Raw genomic sequence first — 22,863 nt, forward strand, 5'->3', positions numbered from 1 at the left:
CACTGTCCATTTGCAAAATTACCTTGACTTGTATTTTAAAAATGCACTCTGGCACAGTTGTAATTCTTGGTGGCTTTCCCTTCAAAAGCACCTCTCTGTGGGCATGGTGAGTTAATAAACCATAAAACAAAGGTTTAATTACAGGGGAAAAAAATTAAAGTTGGCTGTGTTTGGGAGGCTTTTATACCTAATGTGTTCATTTTGGTGTTGTCCATGTACTATTGATCCTAAAACTCCCTCCACCTTAGGCAGTTTTTCACTCCAAATGAAACCCAAATCTCTTCCCAGTTTTGGGCACTGCAAATTGCTGCTGGAGGCTCCCCTTCTCTTGTCAATATTTTACTCATCACAGTATTACTGTGATCATGACTCTCTCCATCTGTAGGTGGGGAAAATGGAATATACCCATTGCAATTCTATACATAACAGTAAACATCAATTTTCCCTGAGTTTTTAGAATGCTTTTGGAAGCGTTTTGTTTACTGCCTTCAAAAACATTTTGAATATGGCAAGAAGTTACTATCTTGGCACGAATATTTCTAAGCCTCAAAGTTCTTGCTAAATACTCAGTGCAAGGATAAAAAAATGACCAAAATTATCATTATTTGATTACCTCTAGCTCCATTTTTAGGGTTACACAGCAGTTTAGCAGAAGTGTTCCCCTTCTGCTAACAGTTAAGACATTTGCTTGGGGTGTAGGCAAGCGACCTTTGGGACTCATCTGAGGATGAGGCAAGGCACAAAAGCTAAGCCACAGCAGCAGGGAGCTGACAAGCTGGGACTCTACAAGCTTAAACAAGTTTGACTTATTAAAAGAAAAATGTAAGCTCCTTTCCTGTGGCTTGTACTGCACAGACAGAGCTCTGTGATTACATGGTGTGCCAGTGTGCCCTAATCTCCTCCAGCAAAAGGGAACAGGTCAGCAGAACAAGTGGCACCAAAGCAGTGTGCAGCCTCCTCAGCTGGAATTCCTCACAGGACACCGGCAGATGGCTTGAGCTTTAGGCACAGGGAGGACAGGATCTCACCACAGTGTGAGGAAAGGTGGATCTGAGATACTTCCCAGCAAAATTCCAAGCTACTACCTGCCACTTTGCAGCATTTTACTGACTGTGACATTCTTTACTATTGCTCACAAAAGAAAACAACTTGCTCTATCTTTTTTCACTACCTGTAGCCCATAGCTATCAGCATGTTTATGGAGATATTTATTTGGCCTTCGCCTCCAATGAAATAACAAATATTTGACTTTTCTTACACTCCTGCTTTTATACTCAAAGGAAATCACATATGTAGTTTATAATAGACAAGCGGAAAGCCAGTGGATTTTCTTGTATTGAAGATATGACAGTTGAGAAACCACAGGAGTGCAAGTATGGAGTGATGACATGAAGCAGGAAATAATGTGAAGGTGCAAATTAGCAGATAGAGGAAAAACAGATTGCTCAATAGCTAAAAGCCAGCTAAAATAATTTGAGTGGGAAAAGAGACTTTGATTATCTCTTAATTTAAAAAAATATAATTTTCTTTATATGGCAAAAATTGATAAGGGGAAAAAGGGGAAAAGGAAATTTTAGGAGTTCTATTTAGACTTTTGTTGCAACTTTCTTTGTGTATATATATAATCCTCCTAACCCTCCTCTTCTAACTGCTTACAGGGTAACTATGATAAAGATCCCTATCTCTGATATCCTTGAGATAAGGAAATCAATCACATTTAGTTGGAACTGTCTTCTATTAAGCAAATTGCCCCACAGAAATGTTGGTGCTTTCTGGATGGTCCCTCCCACTAAAGGCAGAATATTAAATATTTTATTGACTTTTGTTATGCTGAAAGAATTAATGGCTGCTATCAAATGGATCTTCATACAGAAGCAGAGTTCTCAGGCTGATGAGCATACTGGCTGCCTGTCAGTCATGCCAAAATAAAAAAGGCCATTCTGCTCCTAGAATGGCTATGCCAGGTTAAACAAAAGGAGCTACTCATACTCACCAAGGTATGAGACCTCTGCAGACAATGAATCAGGCCTTGGAGTGTGGGGTGCTCCCAACCACACGAGGAGAACAGGGTCCATTTTTCTTGTCTGCACTGGTTTCTGGTGTAGGGGGCTGACAATTACACTTGTAAAAGGTGCAGCTGAGAGGTGCTTCTGTGTGCAGCCCTGGGAAGTGGCACACACCCCCTGAGGCTGATGATGAGTGGGCTGCAGTGGAGCACCAGCCAGGCCCTGAAGGCTGGAGCTGCACAGAAGGGAGAGCCAGGGTTACTACTGCACTATTGATGTACTCCTGACAGGGACCACCTAAAATGCTTTGAAAACAGGGAGGCATAAAGGGAGCCTATGTCTGAAATAATAATGAAAAGAAATATAAAATGGGGGAAAAGTGAAAGCATGCAAGCAGAGAAAACAAGTGGGATTGTCAGAGTAAAAGGAGACCAACCAGAACTTTCCTTTGGTAGCTGTCACATTAGAATGTCCTTATACACTCCAAAGACAAAGTGGAGGCCAACTGCTTAATTATCTCTTACGAACTGGATGCAAACCATTCCTGATCCTTTCCTATTTGACCTGGCACTTTTATTTCTTCTGTATTATTATTATTATCATAATCTTCATCATCATCATCATCTTTTATTTATTATTATTACCAAGACTTCAGACTCCTTGGCAAAGAAAGAGAAATATTTACCACCACCCAGAAAGGCTTCCTTACCTTGCAGAATTAGTCCCTCTATTAATTGCTAAGATGCAGAAGGTTGCAGAAGTTAACTACTAATGTTTTCTCAGTCTGCTTAATCAGGAAAGGGTCATATTACAGCCAAAATAAGATGTCCTTCTCATTAAGGCAATAAATTTCTGACTCAGATTAAACTATTGATCCAGGCACAGATTTGTCACAGAGGGCAAATCAATTAAAATTTTTGTTACCCACCAGAAAATGAGATAATTATTTGTTCTCCAGACCTTTTTGTATTTGCCAATTAACCCATGTTTATTTAGCCTACAAACTCTTGAGGAGAATGCTTGTGCTTAGCCTGAGCACATCTGGGAAGTTGGGGCCTTTGTGCCATTCAAGATTAAACCATAGTTAATGCTTTTAGAATGTGCCAGACAGCAGCAGAATATTTGAGCAAAATTAATGCCCTCAGTTATTCCTCATTATATTTATAACAGCCAGAGAACAGAAATCAGGCTAATCACAGGGAAAAGCAAATCAGAAATAAAGGTAATATTCTACTGATGACTCATGTCAGTGCTCTAGATTATAACTGCAACTATAACGGGCAGTACATGAAAAGAACAGAAACCAATTAATTTTTAATCTGTTTCATGTTAAATTGTTAAACTATTTCATAAAAGCAGATTTCATTATTGAATTAGAGCAGGAAAAGGATAGTGACAAGATAAAACAAATACAGAGTCTCTAATTTGAGTTCAATAATCTGACATCATCTGAGCAGCAAAAACATGGAAGAGTTTTTAAAAAGGATGTCACAAAACTACTGAGTTTAGTACAGAAGGCAAAATCTTTCACTGCAGATCCAGGTTCTGTGACAAAGCTGAAAGAAGGTAAATTCTCCTAATCAAAGGTAAAAAAATGATCTAATTAATTTTATCATTAACCTTGATAATTGAAAGGAAAAAGGGTCACCTTCACTGAGTTTGTTCAGTGTTTAGTTTCAGACTATAAGCAAACTTATTCCTGCTAATAAAGCTACTACTCCCAAATGTTGATGCAATAAAGTAGAAATTAATTAGCACATGCAAATGAAGATTATTTTTATTATAATGTACCATATTTCCTAATTCATTATTCCAAAACATACAGCTATTTTAATAATAATTCTTGAAAATTCTATGTCTTAGTCATGTACAAGAAGTATACTTGTATGAGAAAGCCTAAATAAAGAAATTTCTAATAAGATTAGTATTTACTTGGAACAGGTTTCATACAAAATTAGGAGTACCCTATTTTTATTTGCCAAAGCTCTGAATAATGGTTACTCAAAACACACTATATAACATACTTTGGCTTTCCTGAAAGGTGGGGAGCAGCTTCAGCTTTCCTGCTAAACTAACTGGAACAGAAGAAGCTGGCACCTTACTTGTTTAAATCCTTCTTAAACCACAAAGTTGGTAGCTTATTTACTTTATCAGCAAAATTGGATTCACAACACCTTGATGTCACTCACCTGGGTAAAGTTCTCTCAGCTAACAGCCTGGGAGTTGCAAGTTAGGTTTTATTCTTAAGATTGCATAATACTTATTTACAACACCTTGATGTCACTCACCTGCGTAAAGTTCTCTCAGCTAGTAACAGCCTGGGAGTTGCAAGTTAGGTTTTATTCTTAAGATTGCATAATACTATTTAGACTTCCTACAATAACCAGTTTCACACAAAGACCTCAAAGTCTCTGAGCAACCTTTAATGTAGATAAATACAACTGTACCTATAAAGTAGAAGCTCAGAGGGATTTGCTCAACACACAGGGAGAACTTGCCTGTGATCACATAAAATGTATTTTATCATTACGATGGCCAGCTGCAGTGGAGCACCTTTACAGGCTCTGTAAACCAGGGAGGTTTTACTATTTCCTGAGGCTGTAACTAAACATATTCTATTTTTTTTTTTTTTCCTTCACACCCAGCGTACCAATTACAATACCCACACAGAATTCATTACATTTTTTTGATTCTCCAGTACAAGGGATCCCAGAGAAAAGCTATATCAAATCTGGTAGTATTGTGTCAAGGACCTGTGCAATTTTCTTGGTTAGACTGCTCAGGGAATTATCTTGGCTTGTGCTATAGAAATTTAGAATTATCCTCTACCTTTTTCAAAAATACTTCAGAATTATCTACCTACAGCCAACAGCTGCTTCCCAATGTGACTGCCAGTTTCAATGAAGAATCTCTTCAACATCCTGCAGAACCCATTTCTGGTACACTACATCCAGCTTTACTGAAGCAAATGCAATAGTTTTAAGATCTATGTCTGTTCATCACTGAAGGCTCAAGGAATGAGAAAAGGGAAAGTACAGTTCCTTCTGCCCCGTGCACAACAGCAATACCTATCCTATGAGGAATCTGGAGACCTGCTCCTTATTTCAATTTATAGTGCCTTTTAGCTCTTCCTCTGTTACCTTTGAAAGAAAAGAAACTAAAGCTCATGATTATCTGTAACAGTGCAAGTCACAAACCCCATCCTTTGAAAACTGACTGCCCCGTTCCTTCCAATGGCTCCTTCCCAAAACACTTGGCAAACGGAGTCCCTTCAGACACGATGTGATGGACAGCCCAGGATGGTGAGCAGAGCAGAGGCTCCTGGTCTGAGCCACAGCTGGCCAGGAGCTGTCTGCAGCCCGTGTCTGCCCCAGCAGCACAGCTGGGAAGGAGGCACACTCACCCTGACTTAGCTCACTGGCAGAGTAACAAGCCACAGACAGTAAAATTCCCCAAAAGAAGCAGAAGTTTAGAAGGGTTTAATGCTGTTTTACTTTATTTCTACCTTATTTCACTCCTTTTGCATGACCCTTATTTTATTCTTTAGTTTAGCAAGGAGCTGGTGTGGCCAGCTGTGCTGTGTTCTTTTGGATAGGGACTCATGATGACAACAGGGATCACCTCTGGGGGAGCCAATCCTTCCAGCATTCCTCTAATGGGCTACTGCAGAACTGGTATGACTTCTGAGTTCAAAATCACCCTGAGCAATGGCTTGAAATATGGCTTAAAATGGCTTAAATAATGTCACATCTCCAGGATGATTGGACTCATTAAGTAACAGTTGGAGATTACAGAGGAAGCAGAATTAATGAAAATAGGAAGCTGGTTCTTTTATTTGTCATACAAGAGTGAGAAGTAAATTTTTTAACTCTATACAGAAGCATAATATGATGATCTATAAAAAGGGAAACAAAGACAGAATGCAGTCTATTCACAAAACGGCTTTGTATGAAAGACTAAAATTTGAATATTTCAAAAGATTTATTTATTTTCTGGGATAGTATGTAGGCTTCTCATCAGCTTCCCCCTGATTTATTTTCAAATAAACTAAAATATTCCTGATGGAAAACCAATTTTGGTGAAAGAAAATTTTCCTAAGTGACTGAAACACCAGCAAAAAAAGTTGTACAACATCCAGCCTCTTGTAATCAGAACACCTATGTAAGGTTTGTAAACCTCTCTAAGTCATGCATTCATTTCAGGAAATTGTTATGAGCTTAAGAAATCCTTAGAAATTTATTATTCTTTGATCCAGGTCAGCCTGTGTTTTTCTGAGTTTGAATTATACATGTACCTAATTTTAAAGCATTCAGAAAGTCAGGAAAATACAAGAACATGCTTCAAGAACAATGGTCAAAAATACAAACAAATACCAAAGATGAGAGCCACTGATCATCTTACTCTTACATTTAGCTGTAGAATTGAATACTGTGCTCTTTAGATTTAGGGCATTAAAAGTATATTTACAGATTCCTGCCAGATTTTTGTAAAATTTTGTTTCATCCAAGACTGGCTGTGTATCCCACTAAAGAGGAACAGCAGATTTGCTTGCAATAGCACAGATGTATAGAAATGGAAATATGGAATAGGTGCACTGTGTCACAAATGGGATTGCTCTTCTTTGCCACAAATCCCACTCTGAAGGAAAGGGTACAGATCTCGAGTAAATCTGCAGCTGGGACTTGCTGTGTTGCAGAAGACAGTGTGTGCAGAAGTCACTACATGGGACTGGGGCTGACTTGTACAACCCATTTGCAAGTTAAAATCCTCTGCCAGACTTGTTGCTTCATTTAGAACTAAGTCTACAGGATTGCAATGTCAAATCAAATAATGAGTTGACATTGAAATAATATAAAAATATATTCATGTATTACTATCTCAATTACTTAACAAAATCTCCAGGACATTTGCAAACATTTTCTTTTAATAAAAATAACTTTTAAAGTGTAGGAAAACAGGAGGATGCAACAGGAGATGAATGGGGGAACATGACAACTGTTAGAAAATGTTTGCATCAAGAATACATGACTCATCTATAGCAGATGTATCTGCACAAATATTGATATATTTTTATCTATATATCATAGTAATTGCCTTGAGGCAGAATTATATAAATCATCATTTATGGAAAACCCTCAAAGGAATTACTTCCTGTTATTTAAATTTCATCTCAAGAGCAAAGATATGCCATAAGAAAATTGCCCAAGATTTTCTCTCCTGTACGTATGCAAATATTCGTACACTCATTTTTCTCCCTTTACTTGACATTTACTTTGTTCACATCCATGATATGGCCCTTCCTTCTCTGTTGGAGAGGGGGGACATGAAGCCAAACAAGTTAACAGTTTATGTTCCTATCTGTAGTTCTCGCATCTTTTTCCATTTATGATCAGTGCTTATATTCACATGTCAAGCTCAGCACAGTACTAATAATCCTAAATCTTCCAAAACAATTGTTTTGGCTATTCTCTTCCTTTTGGACAAACAGAGAGAACACAAGCTCTGGGTGTGAGTCTCCTTTTGCAGAGTTTGGGTCTTTACTGCTGAACAATCATGTCCCTAGCTGAGAACCATCCAGAAAAGTCCTGGGTAATAAAAATTCTCAACCTTAGAAGGCAGCCTTACACCCATGAGTGTAAAGAGTTCCCCAGCTTGTTATTATCTCCCCCAACATCAGCTTTCACTCCACAGAGTTACTTAATGCAAGTCTTGAAGGCAGCCAACAGGATAACAAAGTATTGTGGGTCCAGGCACTACAAAGGAAATTTACCCCAAATCTATCTCATACAATTTTGCACACACTCAGAGGCACAACACACCCCCCACAGATCCCTTCAAGTGGCTCATAATCCTCATAACACATTGGTTAGGAGAGGCAGACTTTCCAATACTTGATGAATTGGTATTTAAAACACCAATTTTAACACCTGCAAAGGTGTTTAGAACAAAATTTGAATTTCTATTTTAAGATAAATGCAAATTTATGACACAGTAAAAAGCAGCAGTAGTGTCTTCAGAAGCAGTACATGTGGATAAGTATCCAGGATTTAAATGAGATTGCATGCTTATGCAACTTAAAACAACTACAAAACTGTAATGGAAGTACAGTCTATGTAGATAATGTGGTTTTGTCCCTTCCCTGCCTGCATCTTGTATAAAAATTATCTGATGGGAGTGCCACTGGCAGTGGCTGGGTTCCTCACTAGACAGCTGCTGAGGGAAGGGGAGCATCTTTGTTTGCATCAGACACCCCCATCCAACTCAGCACTGGGCAGCACCATCCCTCCAAAGCTGCACATTCATGCAGGGCTTCAAAAGAAGGAGAAAATTCCCACCATGCTTCCCTGTCTCCTTTTTCACTGCCTTTCACAGCACATACAGGCAGAAGTCCCTGGTTAAAAGCATACTGTTAGCATGTGTTTAAAAGTCCTTCCAAGAATTGTGATTTTTAGCTCACAGTTTAAAAGAAAATGGAGAGCAACTGAAGGGAAACAGGAGATATATTGTGGATTGAGACTGCATCAGACACAATTCACTGCAGGAGGCTGGAGGCCATGCCAAAGCACCAGCAATGGAACAGAGAAATTTTTAGCGTGAGCTGTTACAAAATACCCTTAAAAAAAAAAAGACCTGAAAGTGGAAAGGTAGAGAACTGATGTAAAAACCTGATTCACCAAGGGCACAGGCTCAGAAGCAGCACTTTGGTTTATATTCCCACCACTCTCTGCTCACAAAGAGTGGGGAACATACCAACACAGTGACTGATAACTGCGCTCATAAAAAGGAATCCTGGATGTTGTTAAGCAATTGCTTTAGCAGAATGTCTGACCAAAAGGCTTACAGCTGCCAATGTTCCTTTTTCACTTGCAGGTTGGTCTCTGCAATGCCAGCAGATGAAAGGACATTCAGTTCCTGCTCTGAGCAGCATTTTCGTTTCCTCTGGGTCTTGTGGAGCTCCTGTGATTGACCAACTCACTCTGCAGCCATGCCTCCTCATCTTTTGGCATCTCAGACACCCACAGGTCAGTGGATTCTGGAATATTCTTTGAGACAAGTTGTTGGTTTTCTATCCTACAGCAGCCTTTTTTCTGGATGGTGGGGATTACAGCATTCCTGACCTCCCTTTTAGGGTCTGTGAAGCGGGACTCAAAGAGTGGTACTGTAGGCAAGGAGTAAATTGTATAGCAGCTACTGCAGCCATCCCATAATATTTTCCATCAGCACTTCACCAAAATTCCCTGGTATCTTTGGTGAGATAGAACAATGAGCCCTGTGGTGTTTCAGAGATCTTCTAGGACATTTTCCCGGGAAAGGTAGATCTCCACTGTGTCAGTTCTGCATGGCCTGGTTCTTTGTACTGGGGAGGGCCATAGAGGTGCCATTCTCCCCTTTGGTAACATTTTTTTTTTCTGATACCATGTCAAAGTTACTTGGAAATACAGTTGTATATTAGAAAAAAAAAATGCCATCACCTCTATTTATTTCCCCTTTGGTACAGAAAAGGAAAGACATTAACATTTCACAAAGAAGTCACTGGGTCTGAGCAGCACTTCCCATCTGATTACAAAAAACTGTGTTTGTTAATCAATAAGTCCAAGACTGATAAATGGTCAATTGGGAATTAACTTTTTCAGATAGAAGAAGCTGGTGCCAAACTAAAGGCTTTTGAGTTTCCTTATCATTAGAATGAGAGTTGCTATTTTTCTTGCAACCTTTATCATTATACTAGGCAGATCAAGATAGCCTGAACTCCATAGAACTTAAAATCCAAGCCCAAATCCAAATATCACAGCTTCTGCCTGTCTGTGTTTCTTGTGAGTTTGAAGTCATCAACGTTTGAGATAATTTTTCATGGCAGAACCCAAGAGTAGTATCAGAGCTGGCCTTTGCAAGAGAGCAGAACAGATCTGACTGGAGCCAGTAGAGACTGGCAGAAATGCTAAGGAGAATCTGTCACAGCTCAGCATCTGCTGGGACAGATAAAGCAAACCCAACTTGCATGAAAACGTGGGGAGGGAGTGAGGAAGATGTAAGAAAAGGATTAAAAACTAAGCAGAAGTATATTTATACACATAAGAATAATGCTGGTGTGTGCAACGCATGTATGAAAGCTAACAATACTCTGTTTAATCATTTTGTTAAACAATTTGGGGAGGTCAACTCAGGTCACAGAGCAGAGATATTGTGAGCACATAATGGAGAAGAAATCTCATAGGAAAGGGAAACGAGAAAGTCAAGTGAAAAGAGGGCATTTAACTTTTTGGGGAGGAATTCTTAAAAGAGATGGATAAGATAAGAAAACTAATGCAACCTGACTTCTTCATTTCTTATTAATGTGGAGCAAAAAATGTAATGAGGATATGTGAAAGATTACAACAAACATATTGCAGGGGCACCTAGGAGAGGGAGAAAATCCCTGAATCACTTGCCAAGTAGATAAGGAAGCTTTGATATAAAAATAGCAATGACTATCAGCTACAGATTCTTAGTACCTTTGTTCCATTACCAAAGAAAAGCCCATCAAGTGAGAGCTGGTATTTCTATTTTCATGTCTGATAACAGATCTACCTCAAAATGAGACCTCAGGCACTGGGGCACAGCTCACTGTACAGGATTTTTCCAGCACTCCCAGCCTTCATTTTAATACCCTGCACTTTAACAGCTGCAGAGCAAAATAAAAGCCTATCAAATGGAAAGTTAAAAACAAAAACCTCAGGTCAAAAACTCTGATTTTGGCAGTGTACTTCAGCAGTGGCCACATGCCAAAAGGAGTAGTCCCTGGGGTGCTGTGCCCTGTGCTGGGGTGGCACTGCTTGGCAGGAGCAGAGGGCAGAGCAGGGCTGCTCTGCTTCTGACAGCCTGGGACACCCAGGCTTCATCCCAGCTCACAGGGAAGCCCAGCAGAGACCAAGAGAGAAACTGCCAGCAGACAGAGGAGAAAAGCTCTTGGAGGTTTTTCCAGCAGCAGCAATCTCCTCTGGACTTCCCAGGGCACTAATCTGACCTCGTTTTCCCCATATTTAGCTGTGCCAGCCTGTCCCCTCCAGAAATCTCCATGGCTGATCAAAAGGAGGTAGGGCAGGGTGCTCCAGCAGCCTTGTGGTGTCTCTGGCCTCTCTGACAGCCCACACTGCAGAATTCAATCTTCCCCATTGTGCTGTCATGTCAAAATGAGAGGGAGTCGTGTGGAACTGCTCTGCAGCCATGTTACCCTTGTGAAAAATAAACAAGCTTCTTCTGGGTTTAATAGCCCACACTGCAGAATTTAATTTTCCCCATTGTGCTGTCATGTCAGAATGAGAGGGAGTCATGTGTGGAACAGCTCTGCAGCCATGTTACCCTTGTGAAAAATCAACAAGAAGCTTCTTCTGGGTTTAACACAACAGTGCTGAGCCTTAAGACCCTTAGTACGGTATTAACATTTCCATGATGCATTTTCAGAACTTTAACTGTAATAAAACAATGTGTTCCCCAGAGCACAAGACAACAGTTTTTAAGCCAAATAGAATTAATGAGGCTGAGTGATGTTTGCATCTTTCAGTATTCTCAGTCCTGTGAGCAGATATGTTTATGTTCAGCAATCTGAATACTACAGAAAACATTAATTTTTACCATATCACTTCAGCTGAGCTTGAGTTAAAGACTAAAAAATTTAGTGCTCTGCTTTATTATAACTAATATTACAGCTGGAAAAGAACTTTAGTTTCGTGTTCCCAGCTTCTTCAATTTTTTCACTTTTAAACACATATACATGTGCCAGCATATTTCACAGGCCTTTTGATGTTTTATTATCTCTGTATGTGGGTGGCTTGTTTCCAGCTATAGTTTGAAGTGCAAATTTCCCTCTCAGTTTTCCTATGTGAAGGTTAAAAATACAGTCATGAAATATCTGCCACATGTTTTCTTTCCTGGGTTTCTGAAGCAGAAATCTAAAACCAGGTACTTCTCTTCAAATATTTCTATTATTTTAAAAAACTGCTCCAACAAATAATTATATAACAATAAGCTGTTAAATAAACATAAAAAGATTCAAGGCCCATTGTCCCTAGATATTTCTCCATATCCCTGAAGAGTTAACTGTAATGTCTGCCCTGATAAAAATCTCTTGGGACCAACAAGCATAGCAGCAAAAGGAATCACAACGGGTTGGGGATTAACTCAGCATCTGCTGTTTGCAGCCCACTGTGTGCTTCTGGGGCTTTGCATCTTATTGTGACTCATATGGAAATGAGGAGATGGATCCCAAACAGAGCTTTGCTTTCAAAATCAGACATAAAATAATCTATTTCTTAAATGAACATTTCCCTCTGACATACTGAAAATGAACATGAAAGTGTTAGCTGTGAGTTATGCTTCATTTTTTATTCAGTGTTCTTGCAAAGCAGGACAGCATTTTCCCAGATCTGTTGGTCCATTGGTCAATGGCAGAAGCCAAACACTATAACGTGGCTCCTTGGAATTTTGCTGTCTAGGGACTTTTTAAATCATATCAGCTGTGCTGTACATGGCAGTGAAGAAAGGAGGAGGGAGCAGGTTAAGTATTTTGTTCTCTATGTCTGAAAAACAGAAGTGTTTTGTATGGAAATTAATGTTTAAAAGTAATCCCAGCGCCTTCAACCTTTAAGTGCTGTCAAAGATTAAAAAGGGTCAAAGGGAGCTCGCTGACTTTTGAAATTAGCACTTTTTCAAAAGACAAAAAGTTGCATAAGGGTCTTTCCAGCAAGCAGGTGTGAGCAGGGTGGTGCTGCCCCTGGGCCAGCCGGGCTGAGCCAGCTCGGGGCAGCCTGGCAAACCTTGCTGCTGGTGCAGGGCAGCAGTCAGTGATCACTTCTGCCTAGCAAAGGGCAGCAGGGAGAAAAGTGGGCTTTGCTCAGTCAGATTTTCTCCCTGTAACAATCTTGAGGCACTCTGTGTCCTTTATTACTGCAGTAGCCTTGTGAAGGACTTGTGCCTCTCATTGAAACAGTCAGACATTGAAAGAAAACAACTAAAAGGTAGATGTTTATTCTCAATTTCTTTAACTTCATGACTATGAAGGTGATCCCTTTTAAGTTTCATGAGAACAGACAGAAATGTGATTTTTCAGGTTGTAAATGCTCCTTTTAGAACAGAGCAGCAGCAGCAGCTGCAGAGGGGTGGTTCTGTGACCTGACCCAGCACTCCTGGTGTGCTGCTCCTTCTCCAAGAGGTGGCTGCTCTGCTGCTGCCAAGCATAGGCAAAATAGGTGCAACACCGATGATGATAAGGTGGGACTTTTTAAATCCATGCTGGCCAATGGTGATAGGAGTCTTAATCCAGCAATTGCTATGATGACAGAAGTGAATTCAAGCTGAAGATTGGTCTTTCCTCTACACCTTTGGATTCTTTTTGCTTTGTTAAGATTCTTAGTACTTTCCCCACAGACAGACTTTCTTTGGGAGTTTTGTGACTGCTTTTCCTTTCCTTACCTGTGACTTTCAATATCTTTTAGCCACTATTCTGTAGCTCATTTATTGCCACCACCTTCTTCCTCTTTCCTTTCTCTACCCTCTCTTTCAGCATGATGTGAACTGTGCATTTCCAGCTAGGCCAAACTGTAAGAGTGTGTCTTTTCATTTGTGGGAGATATGAAATATTAAAACAAACATTTTCCTGTTTCACTCTCAGTAAGAGCTTAAAGGAGCTATTACAGGGATTATTTTTCCTCTACTTACTGGAAAACAAAGATAAAAATGTAGCTTTCAAGTAGGTCATTTAATCTTGGAACATTTAATTGTGAGGTTGCCAGCCATGATTTGATTTCTCATCTTCTATTATTCCAAGGTTACAAACCTTCCAATTCATTTATATTTATAAACAATGTTCCCACTATATTACATGCATGGATTATTAGGAACACCTCCCAGTGGAGTACTGTCAACTTTTTGTACATAATTAATTAGAAGCCTCAAAGCCACCTTTTATCAAACTTTCACAGAGGTTTAGCATATCAGAAATCTCAAAATGAAAGAACTCTGTTTAGACCAAAGGGCTATCCAGCTTACTCAAGTAAGGAAATACTTTATATTTCATGGCATTTTTTAAAAAAAATTAAAAATAATTAAAGCCAAAGTGGAAATCACCTAGGGAAGAATGTGGCTGCCGTGATAACAGAATTGTATTTCACAGTAAAGGGAGCCAAACCCTGGCTCCAATTAACAGTCCAGTTCTGATAAAATAAGTCAAAGGAGAAAACAGCCTGACCAAAAGGATGATCCTGCCTGCAAAAGAATCGAGATGGGAGTAAGAACTGACCCCTAACAGTTAAACTCCTTATAAATCTTCCACAAGGTGGGAAAAGACAGCAAATGCAGTCAGTGCTCTGCCTACTTGCATGGCTTCTGATTTTTACAGTAGCTCCTCAGAGGCAAATTGAGCCTTTCAGCTTCAAATTAACTTGCAAAACTTTGGCTGGGAGGCCAGGCCAACCTCACACAGGCCCCGTGCCCATGGGAGCTCACACATTATCATCCTCATTTGGTACTTGCCACATGCAACACCTGAGAGCAGGTCTGGGATAGCTCTGCAGCACCTGGGGTGAGCTGGCTAGGAGCAGAAACACTCGTTTTCCATTGCATGCTCATTTCCTTGCCATCCTAACACATTCTGGATCACTATTTGTGAGCTCCCTGCCAGGGGAAGTGCCATGGTGAATGTGATTTATAGGCAGCAAACACCCCTTTGATTTGGACATCACCGGCGTGTAAAAATCAAATGCAAATTTCGCAGATTTCTCAAGAGCCAGTACTAATTAGCATTTTATTGGGAATTTTGGGGCATGACTTGTCACCTGTAAGAGCAGTTATTACTTTGCATAAATTTTGCTATGAAAGATAACATATCTGTAGAACTTAAAGACTTTTCCCTCTTCTTTCCCTTACCACAAATTACCCTGGGAACCAAGGTGGCATTGCAACAGGGGATACTGCTCATGATTTCACAAATTAGTGGCCTGGGCCCTGTCACAGAGCTGGATTATCTGGAATACAGCCAATGGTTACATTCCTACCATTCATTCTGATGCCCAGGAGATAACATGAACTCTGTATGTGAGACAAGCAAATCTTTCAACCACACTAAAAGATCATAATTACATAATATAATTTTTAACAGCAGATTGGAACCACTTCCCAGGATCAACAGCTTTGTGTTTTTCAAATGCTATATAAAGCAGCAAGACTAAGAGCTGAGTTTTCCTTCTCCTGATAGGTCGCGCTGATGCAGCAGCCCTTGAACTGAACAGACAGTTTCTCTCTAGAGAAAATCATATATTTAGTGTCCCAAATGGTAGGTTAGATGTCAGATTTAATTTGAAACCTGAGATGTTGTAATTCCAGAGAAACTGTTGGTAAAATGTTTCTGTTTAAACAAGAGGACATTGGTTTAATTGAGTTCTCTCGTTCTTCTTGGTATTATTTATTTTTAATGAGTAATGATTCCTAAAAAAAATAAATAAATTAAGAAGTCAAAGACTAGCAGGCTGAAGAGAAAGTTCCCTGTGGTACTAAAAGACAGTAAAATTCAAAGATTCTGTTGATAAAATCTTTATTCTTATCTGTGCTCTTAACACTGCCCAGGTACTATTACACTGTCTACAACAAAGAAAATTTCCTCTTCCCAGGGACTGAAACTGGAATTTTGATTTAATAAGATAGGAATGCAAACAACACACCTTGCAGCATTCTGAATAATTTACTACATTAACCTTGAATAGACTGATGCATTTTATATTGCATTTATCCTAACATGTACCTCTGCATCTCTTCTACACACAATAGCCAAAATCCACATGACAGTTCTACCAGAAATATCTTGGCCAGCTTAGAATCTTATACTTGTTTTACATCAGTGAATCAGCTCACCGTATTTTATGCATTCCAATTGTACATTTCTGCAGCTAGGGTCTTCATCTTGGGCTTCATTTATATTCAGTGGAGATCTAGTAAACAATTCTAGAACACAGGCTAAAATCCTTTAAATGTTAGTGATCCCCTTGTATCAAAGCAGTGAAAATTTTTATCTGTGTAAGTAGCAGAAGTAGAAAAGGCTTGGACATTGAAAACTTCCTTAATAATTTTCATAAAACATTGAGATTGTCTGAACTGCAGTAAAAAAAAAGCACTGATTGCCACTTCAAGGCTTCTAGTTGAAAGGAGAGGACATTGTTGTCTTTCTTTGTCCTGTGTAATGACTTGCAGAAATTCTGTAAACCCATTTTCTTTAAGAAAAAAAAAAAAAATCATTGCCATTAGTGTCTTTTGGGACACCTCATATAAATAGTTAAAATTGCCCTGCTTTACTCAGTTTAATTATTTATTTGGAGAATAATTACTTTAGATGTCACTTCCATTATCATGGAAGTTGTAAAGGATCCTGAAACTGAAACAAATACTGTCTTCTTGAGATCAGTGACCTTAGCATTACAGACACTATTTTAATTGTTGTTTCATTGCAGAACCCATCTAGAATATGAATGAAGGTGACTCTCAGACTGTCCTAAGATTTATTTTAGAAGAGTTAACAAAACCTACTGATAACAAGAGGTAAAGGATTTCCCATTGAAGATGCTTGTTTGTGCCTTTCAAAGTCTTGTAGAAAATAATGTATGCCTCAGCAGCAGTGGAATAGGTAAAAGAAATAGTATTAATGGGCAGTCAACATAAAATATGAATTTTATGATACAATATTGTTATTGAGGCTAGAATCAATGAGTTAATTGAATTAATTTCTTTCTTTTGAAACCTAATGCTCTCGTACATATGTGTGCAAAGTAGGTGCCTGCCAAAACCAACACTGAAAATGCTCCTATTCATTAAAGAAAGGCAAATTTATTTATTCAGTTTATTATATACTCAATTGATTTCCTAAGGGTTTGCACACAACTGCCCAGTTCTGTGAAACATCAACTTTGCCCACCTCCCAGAAGGACACCAAAGTTTTCACTAAACATATTGTTGCTGTTAAGGACTTTCACAACATTCATTGCCTGTCGCTGAACAGGAGAAAATGTGGACTGGGCCACACTGTCCAAACCAGCAGCCAGTCTCCAGCAGCAGCTGAAGGCAGATGGCCAGGGGGGAAATGAGGACCATGGCACAAAGTCTGACATTTCCCCTCTCAGTCCCTCAGCTCCCAACCATCCACAGCCCAGGGGTTGCTGGAGCTGGGTGCACTCTTTGCTCTCAATCATGTCCACTGCACATCCCACAATGTGCTGAGTCCCCCTTCAGCCAAGGAAACATTCAGCTTTCAGGTCTTTTAGCCCAAGACCCATCCTCTCCAGCCTCTCCAGTAACTGTGTTCTGTCCTGGCAGATTTTGCAGCTGTGCCTAATTAACCATTACAGTCTTCATTTCTAATTCTGTGCCACTCTTCCTTGTCACATCCTCCTCCATGCACAGCATATTTGCACTCACAAATTTATGCTTTGTTATTCAGTGTTGTCTGGATTTGTATTTTGGTGCTTATGAACTTGGAGCGACTCTTTATTCCTGGAATACTAATGCAGAATTGCTGAATTGAAAGTGTCCAGGCATAAAACTGGTTTGTTCCATAGGTTAAAGACAGGTCTTTCCCTCTACCCAGAAAATCAACATTGTCACCATCTCAATATTATTCCTCAAAAGATCCTTCCATACCACAGAGATTAAGAAGGATACCTTTAGGTACAAACTGAGGGGTTTTTTTCTTAGTCAGCAAAGATTCTACTATCTGCCCTTACTTACATAAGGTTCACTTCCACACCTACCTTGAGTATCTTTAGCTCAGTTTGGCAGATTAAAACATTTATGGCCAAGTTTTGTGCTATTTCTGTCAGAAGTCAACTTTCTAATTTCTCAACACATAAAATGTTGTTTTTCCAACCATCTTTCAAGACTTACTATATTTGATTTGAAATCTTCTCTACTCATTTACTATATGCCATCTTTCTTATTGCAACCACAATACCATCTGTGCTGAGATTTGTTACATGAGGTTTTTGCTTTGGATATCAACTATTTCTATAAAATATCACTTGAAATCAATTAGTCACTTTGGACATAAAGATAAACTAAACAAACAGTTCCATCTATCTTCCTATGCTTTTTTTTCCCTTTAGCTTTATGGTATTTTGAGAAGCACCAGATTTGCTTGATGAATGGTTGCCTATTTAATGATAAAAGATAAAAATTCTGTAACAGCAGTTGGGGGGGAAAATACAGGGAGAAAATAGATGGCTCTTCTCATCATCATCATCCCAAATGAAGGAAAATGTCCTTCAGGCTGGACTAGTGACCAAGAGTCAGCTCTGCATCTGTCTGTGGGGGTGCTGTCAGCCACGGGACGATGACTGAAGGGGATCCCATCCCACTCAGGGGGCAGGCCCAGGTCCCAGCCAGGAGAAACTCCTGGGGCAGGGATGAGAACACAGTTACAGACGCAGCAGAGCCAAGGGGGGGAATTGGGAAGGTAGCTCAGGGTCTGCATTTTTATGCAGGCAGGAACAGAAATTACAGAGGCCAATGGCAAGCCTTTTCCTTAAATCAAGTTAAAGATTGTCTTTTCACTCTGCTGCCAAACTAAATGTTCAAAAATCATAAATCAGTATCCCAAGTATGACAAGTCGAACTTCAAAAAGCAGGAACTTAAAAGTATTGGCCATCTTTGACCCTGAACACCATCACAATAAGGTTTCTGAGGCCCTCAGGAACATCAGCATTACATGTCTGAGCTCCTGTAGCTGCAACAGCTACAGATTTCACTGGAATCCCTTTGGGCTTATTTCCACACTCATATTATTGGATCTCTCCACAAAGTGGGACTTTAATATCACACAATTCCTTGACAACAGACTTCCAGGGACCCCAGTGACATTAGACAGCCATTCTAGGGCCTGTGGGCTTCTCTGACCTTCATTGGGCCACAAATTAGCCAAGGATTGCTCCTCCCTCTGCTCCTGCCAAAAACCTCTCCATGAACTCCCCGTCAGTATTTACTCTGGCTTGGATACTCTGCCTGTGTGTGAAATGGGAGTTCCACCTGTGTCCTCACAACCAGATTAATCTCATTTTAGCACAGATAGCTGCGCTAGGAAGGGAGCTCCAACCTGCCAAGTCCTGGCCACTGTGCAGAGCAGACATTGTGACTGCAGAGGAAGCTGGGCCAGGGAAGAGGTCTGGTTGAAAAAGTGACCTGACACAAAATTCCCAGATCCTTTAGAGCAGTGGCTCCGTGAGGTGGCTCCCTGAACAATCCTTCAGCCATTAATGCCAGCACAAAGGAGATCCCAGGGACACAGAGACTTCCCTCTAGTCTGCACTTAGATGCAGTTAAATTGCAGTCATGGAAACAAACATAAATTCCCTGAGGTCATTTGACGGTCCTGCAAGTTTTTCTGCCATGGTTAGAGCTCAAGCTGTTTTTAAAGAGACCACAAATATAGAATGAGGAAATATGGATATTATACTTTTTCTTTCAAGTGTTTTCAGTTAGATCTTCAGATTGCAAAACCTTCAGGGCAGGGCTCACCCATCTTTCTGCATCTTCAGAAAGAGCTTACTTGGCCTTTCAAATAAACACACTGGGTAATATGAAAAACGGAGAGGACAGTGTTGCTGTCATGTCTGGTAGAGGCCCAGATAAAGTTTGCTCCTCTTATCATAATGAATAACTGCATTTTGCACAAATGAGAGCTAGAAATGGCCCTTCTTAACCTATGGACAATTATACAAAATGAACCAAAACCACACCTATTAACAATCATGAAGGATCCTTCCTGACTAAATCAGCTTAATCTCACTGTCCCCTGAAAGAAAGTTTGTGTAGCCTGCAGGTCACCTCCATGCTAGTTTTTCTTCTTCCTCCCTGAGTACATGCAGTTTAGACCACTGATATGAACTTTACAGGGTTGCAGATTTTGGGGCATACCACTAAAAATGAAGGATTTGGGAAGTAAAAGAACAAGCTGTTGGAGTATAACAGTTTACATTCACCCATTAATTCTCAAAAATCACAAAAATGTACACTCTGTGGACCAGCTTTTACTAAATGCCAGGAAAACAAAGATGTTGTTTTAAGCAACTTGGTGCATGCAATGAAACAGAACCTAACCTTAAAGGGGTTTGGGGTTGTTTTTTTCCTGAAATCTGACAGATATTGAGAAAGAGTTTTAGTGAGAATGCCTCAATCTGGGGTTTTCCCAGTACATTTTTTGTAAGCCACGAAGTATGAATGAAAGGAAATTGTAGCCTCAGCTGTGTCCCCCTTGGTCATCCCAAAGTCCCCAGGCAGGGCCACAATAGGTGTGCTCACAGGGTGCTCAAAGGGGGCTCACAGCTATGGTGCACCACTGCTGTCCACAGGTACATCAGGTACACCTTTTCTTTAGGCATGGACTTGGATTTATGCATCAGGACCAAAGCAAATCAGCAGAGGTCTCTGGGTGCCAGTGAAATGATAACAACATTATCACCAAGCCCATGTTTGTTATTTTTTGCCAGATACCTTACATAAATGAAAGTTAAATCTTCTTATAGACCCTCAAACCATAGACCTTCATTTGAGATTAACACAACGCCATATTTTGAAAAATAATTCAATAATTTAAGAGTAATTCAATGGTTAGAAGTAGCTTAGTAGATCTTTTTCTTGAGAAACCTCACCAAGTGGCATCTACTCACAAAAGCAGCACAAGACAATGTAACCACATCTTTAATTTGCTGCTACTACTGAATAGGTTGGTTTGTCCTGTGCTTTTATTTTACAGTAGCTTTGATTACACTTTTCTATATAAAGTCTGCATCTGACAGCGTGGAACACATTTATCTGAAGTATGGAAAGAAATAACAGTAATAGGATCTCCTGCTTGTATGTGAGAGAGTGGATGAGAACATAACAAATTCACCTGTGCCATTACCTCTCTGAAGAAAAAGTCAGAATTTGAGCTGCAGTGACCTTGTGGTCACAAAGATCACAAATTGCAAGACAGAAGGTGTGGAAAGGATAGGGCTGCAGTTAGACAGGTGTACATTGTTACAATACATCCTGCAGTTGTATATCCAAAACTAGTTCTCTTAAGACAGAAATCAGGCTTCCTCTCATGTCGTTCAATAGTTTACAAAATACAACTGACAATAATTCACACAGTTGTTCAGCGGCAGTAAGGGAAGTATCACTTCATTTAAAGACCTAGACCCCAGGAAGAAAATGCAGGAAGTGCCAAAAATACAGACATTACCAACTTGCCCAGATGAATTTGGCACAGCCCTTCACAAAATACAGGAAAAGTCTTTTTTAAGGGAGTTGCAGCTGAAGCCAAACGGAATTTAGTAATATTGACAGGAATGTTATGGTAAAGTAAGGATTTTCCTTGAATTTGAATTTTGATTTTCCTTGATAGTAAGGAAAACCAAAGTTCTAGCATATGTAGAGAAATATGCTTTGTGAACTAAACTAATAGAAATGTTCCTATTTAACAAATTAGTAATACATCCAATGCTGTTTGCTTTTGTCATTATAAACCAAGTTACATCCTGTCTGGACTGAGCTGTGTGACTACTAAGAGAGATCCCTGTCTTGTAGGGATTCCTAAGCTCCAAAAGAGATCACCATCACATTTAGGTTCTTTCCAGGCTGCAAAGGCACAGATGTTTCCCCACAGTTTTGAAACTCATGGCTCAGACCTCCAGCTATGGAATACCACATAGTAATCAACACCACCAGAACTAAAAAAATATATAACTCTGCTCTGAGCACCAGAATCTGTGCTGCTCTTCACATCTAACTTTTCATGCCACCTTGTTAAGGACTGTGTGAGTCTATAATGTAATTTAGAAGAGCTTTTCTGTTCATAAAGCTGTGGCATCTCTTGAGGAGTTAATATTTGTTCTGAGGATCAACAGGTGCTATAACTGAAATTAAAGATGACTTTTTCATCTAAAAAATCCTTTCTAAGCCTCATTGACTTAGTGCCCTATTCACAGTCTAGAGTTTGGAGCTAAAACAGAGAACACAGAGCCATGGTGCTGCTGACAGAAAAAGACAGTTATTGGAGGGTTTTATCCCATTTGATCCTACTCACAGTATATCTCAATTTCACACCATGTTTTAATCAAAGTAAGCTTTTATGAATATCCACTACTACTTACCCTAATAGAGCCTAGGACTGAGAAACCCTCATGCTAGGGAGTAGGACCTAGGTATTAAAATAATTCTCATTAAGCAACATAAAATTCAGAGAAACATATTTCAAGGCCCACTGAGTTAAAAGAACTAGGACACAGTAGCAGTGGTTAGGTATTTATTAATTTCCCTTAGGTTACAACAGTCACTTTCACAAACAGGTTACAAAAAACATCATTTTGCAGCACCAGATTAGGCTGCATGTGATTTGGCCACTTAAGCATCAGAAGTGCCATGAACAGTGTAAAAACTGACGCCAAAGTGGAAAGGCATCAGCCATCTTCATGCTGTGCCCTGCCACTGTTAGGAACAGTGTCTTGAGGTTGGCTGTTTTTAATGGTAGATTTTTCCAAAGCCTGCAGATCCCAATGTCGTGTTTCATTTCCCCGAGGACATCAGACTGAAGGAAAATCCAGAACACACAGGACTACTTACTAAGCTTGCCTTTATGCAACTTCATATTTCAAAGAATTAACAAATAATGCCAAAAGCTCTATTGTAAGGATGAGAAAAGTATCTCAGGAAGTTTTTTTCCTTTACAAGGCTAATCAATATAATATTTTAGGTATGCTATCCAGACCACATTCCCATATTATGCTGAAAGGAAAGAAAGAAGAATGACAGATAGAATGGTGTTTTCATTACAGTTTAACTGTTTCAAACAGTTTAACATTTTTT

At 39.6% G+C, this 22,863-nt stretch overlaps 1 long non-coding RNA gene across 1 annotated transcript in view; it reads left to right on the forward strand.

Annotated features, from left to right (window-relative positions):
• LOC120502857 overlaps positions 1–16,595 on the forward strand; it is a 46,421-nt gene extending 29,826 nt beyond the window's left edge. The window contains exons 3-4 of the long non-coding RNA XR_005627609.1: positions 8,877–9,028; positions 16,481–16,595. This is a non-coding gene — a long non-coding RNA (uncharacterized LOC120502857). The remainder of the gene's footprint in view (positions 1–8,876; positions 9,029–16,480) is intronic.
• The last annotated feature ends 6,268 nt before the right edge of the window (positions 16,596–22,863 follow it).

Source organism: Passer montanus, unplaced genomic scaffold (assembly GCF_014805655.1).
Source record: "Passer montanus isolate IOZ18808 unplaced genomic scaffold, ASM1480565v1 scaffold231, whole genome shotgun sequence".
NCBI classification, from domain to species: domain Eukaryota; kingdom Metazoa; phylum Chordata; class Aves; order Passeriformes; family Passeridae; genus Passer; species Passer montanus.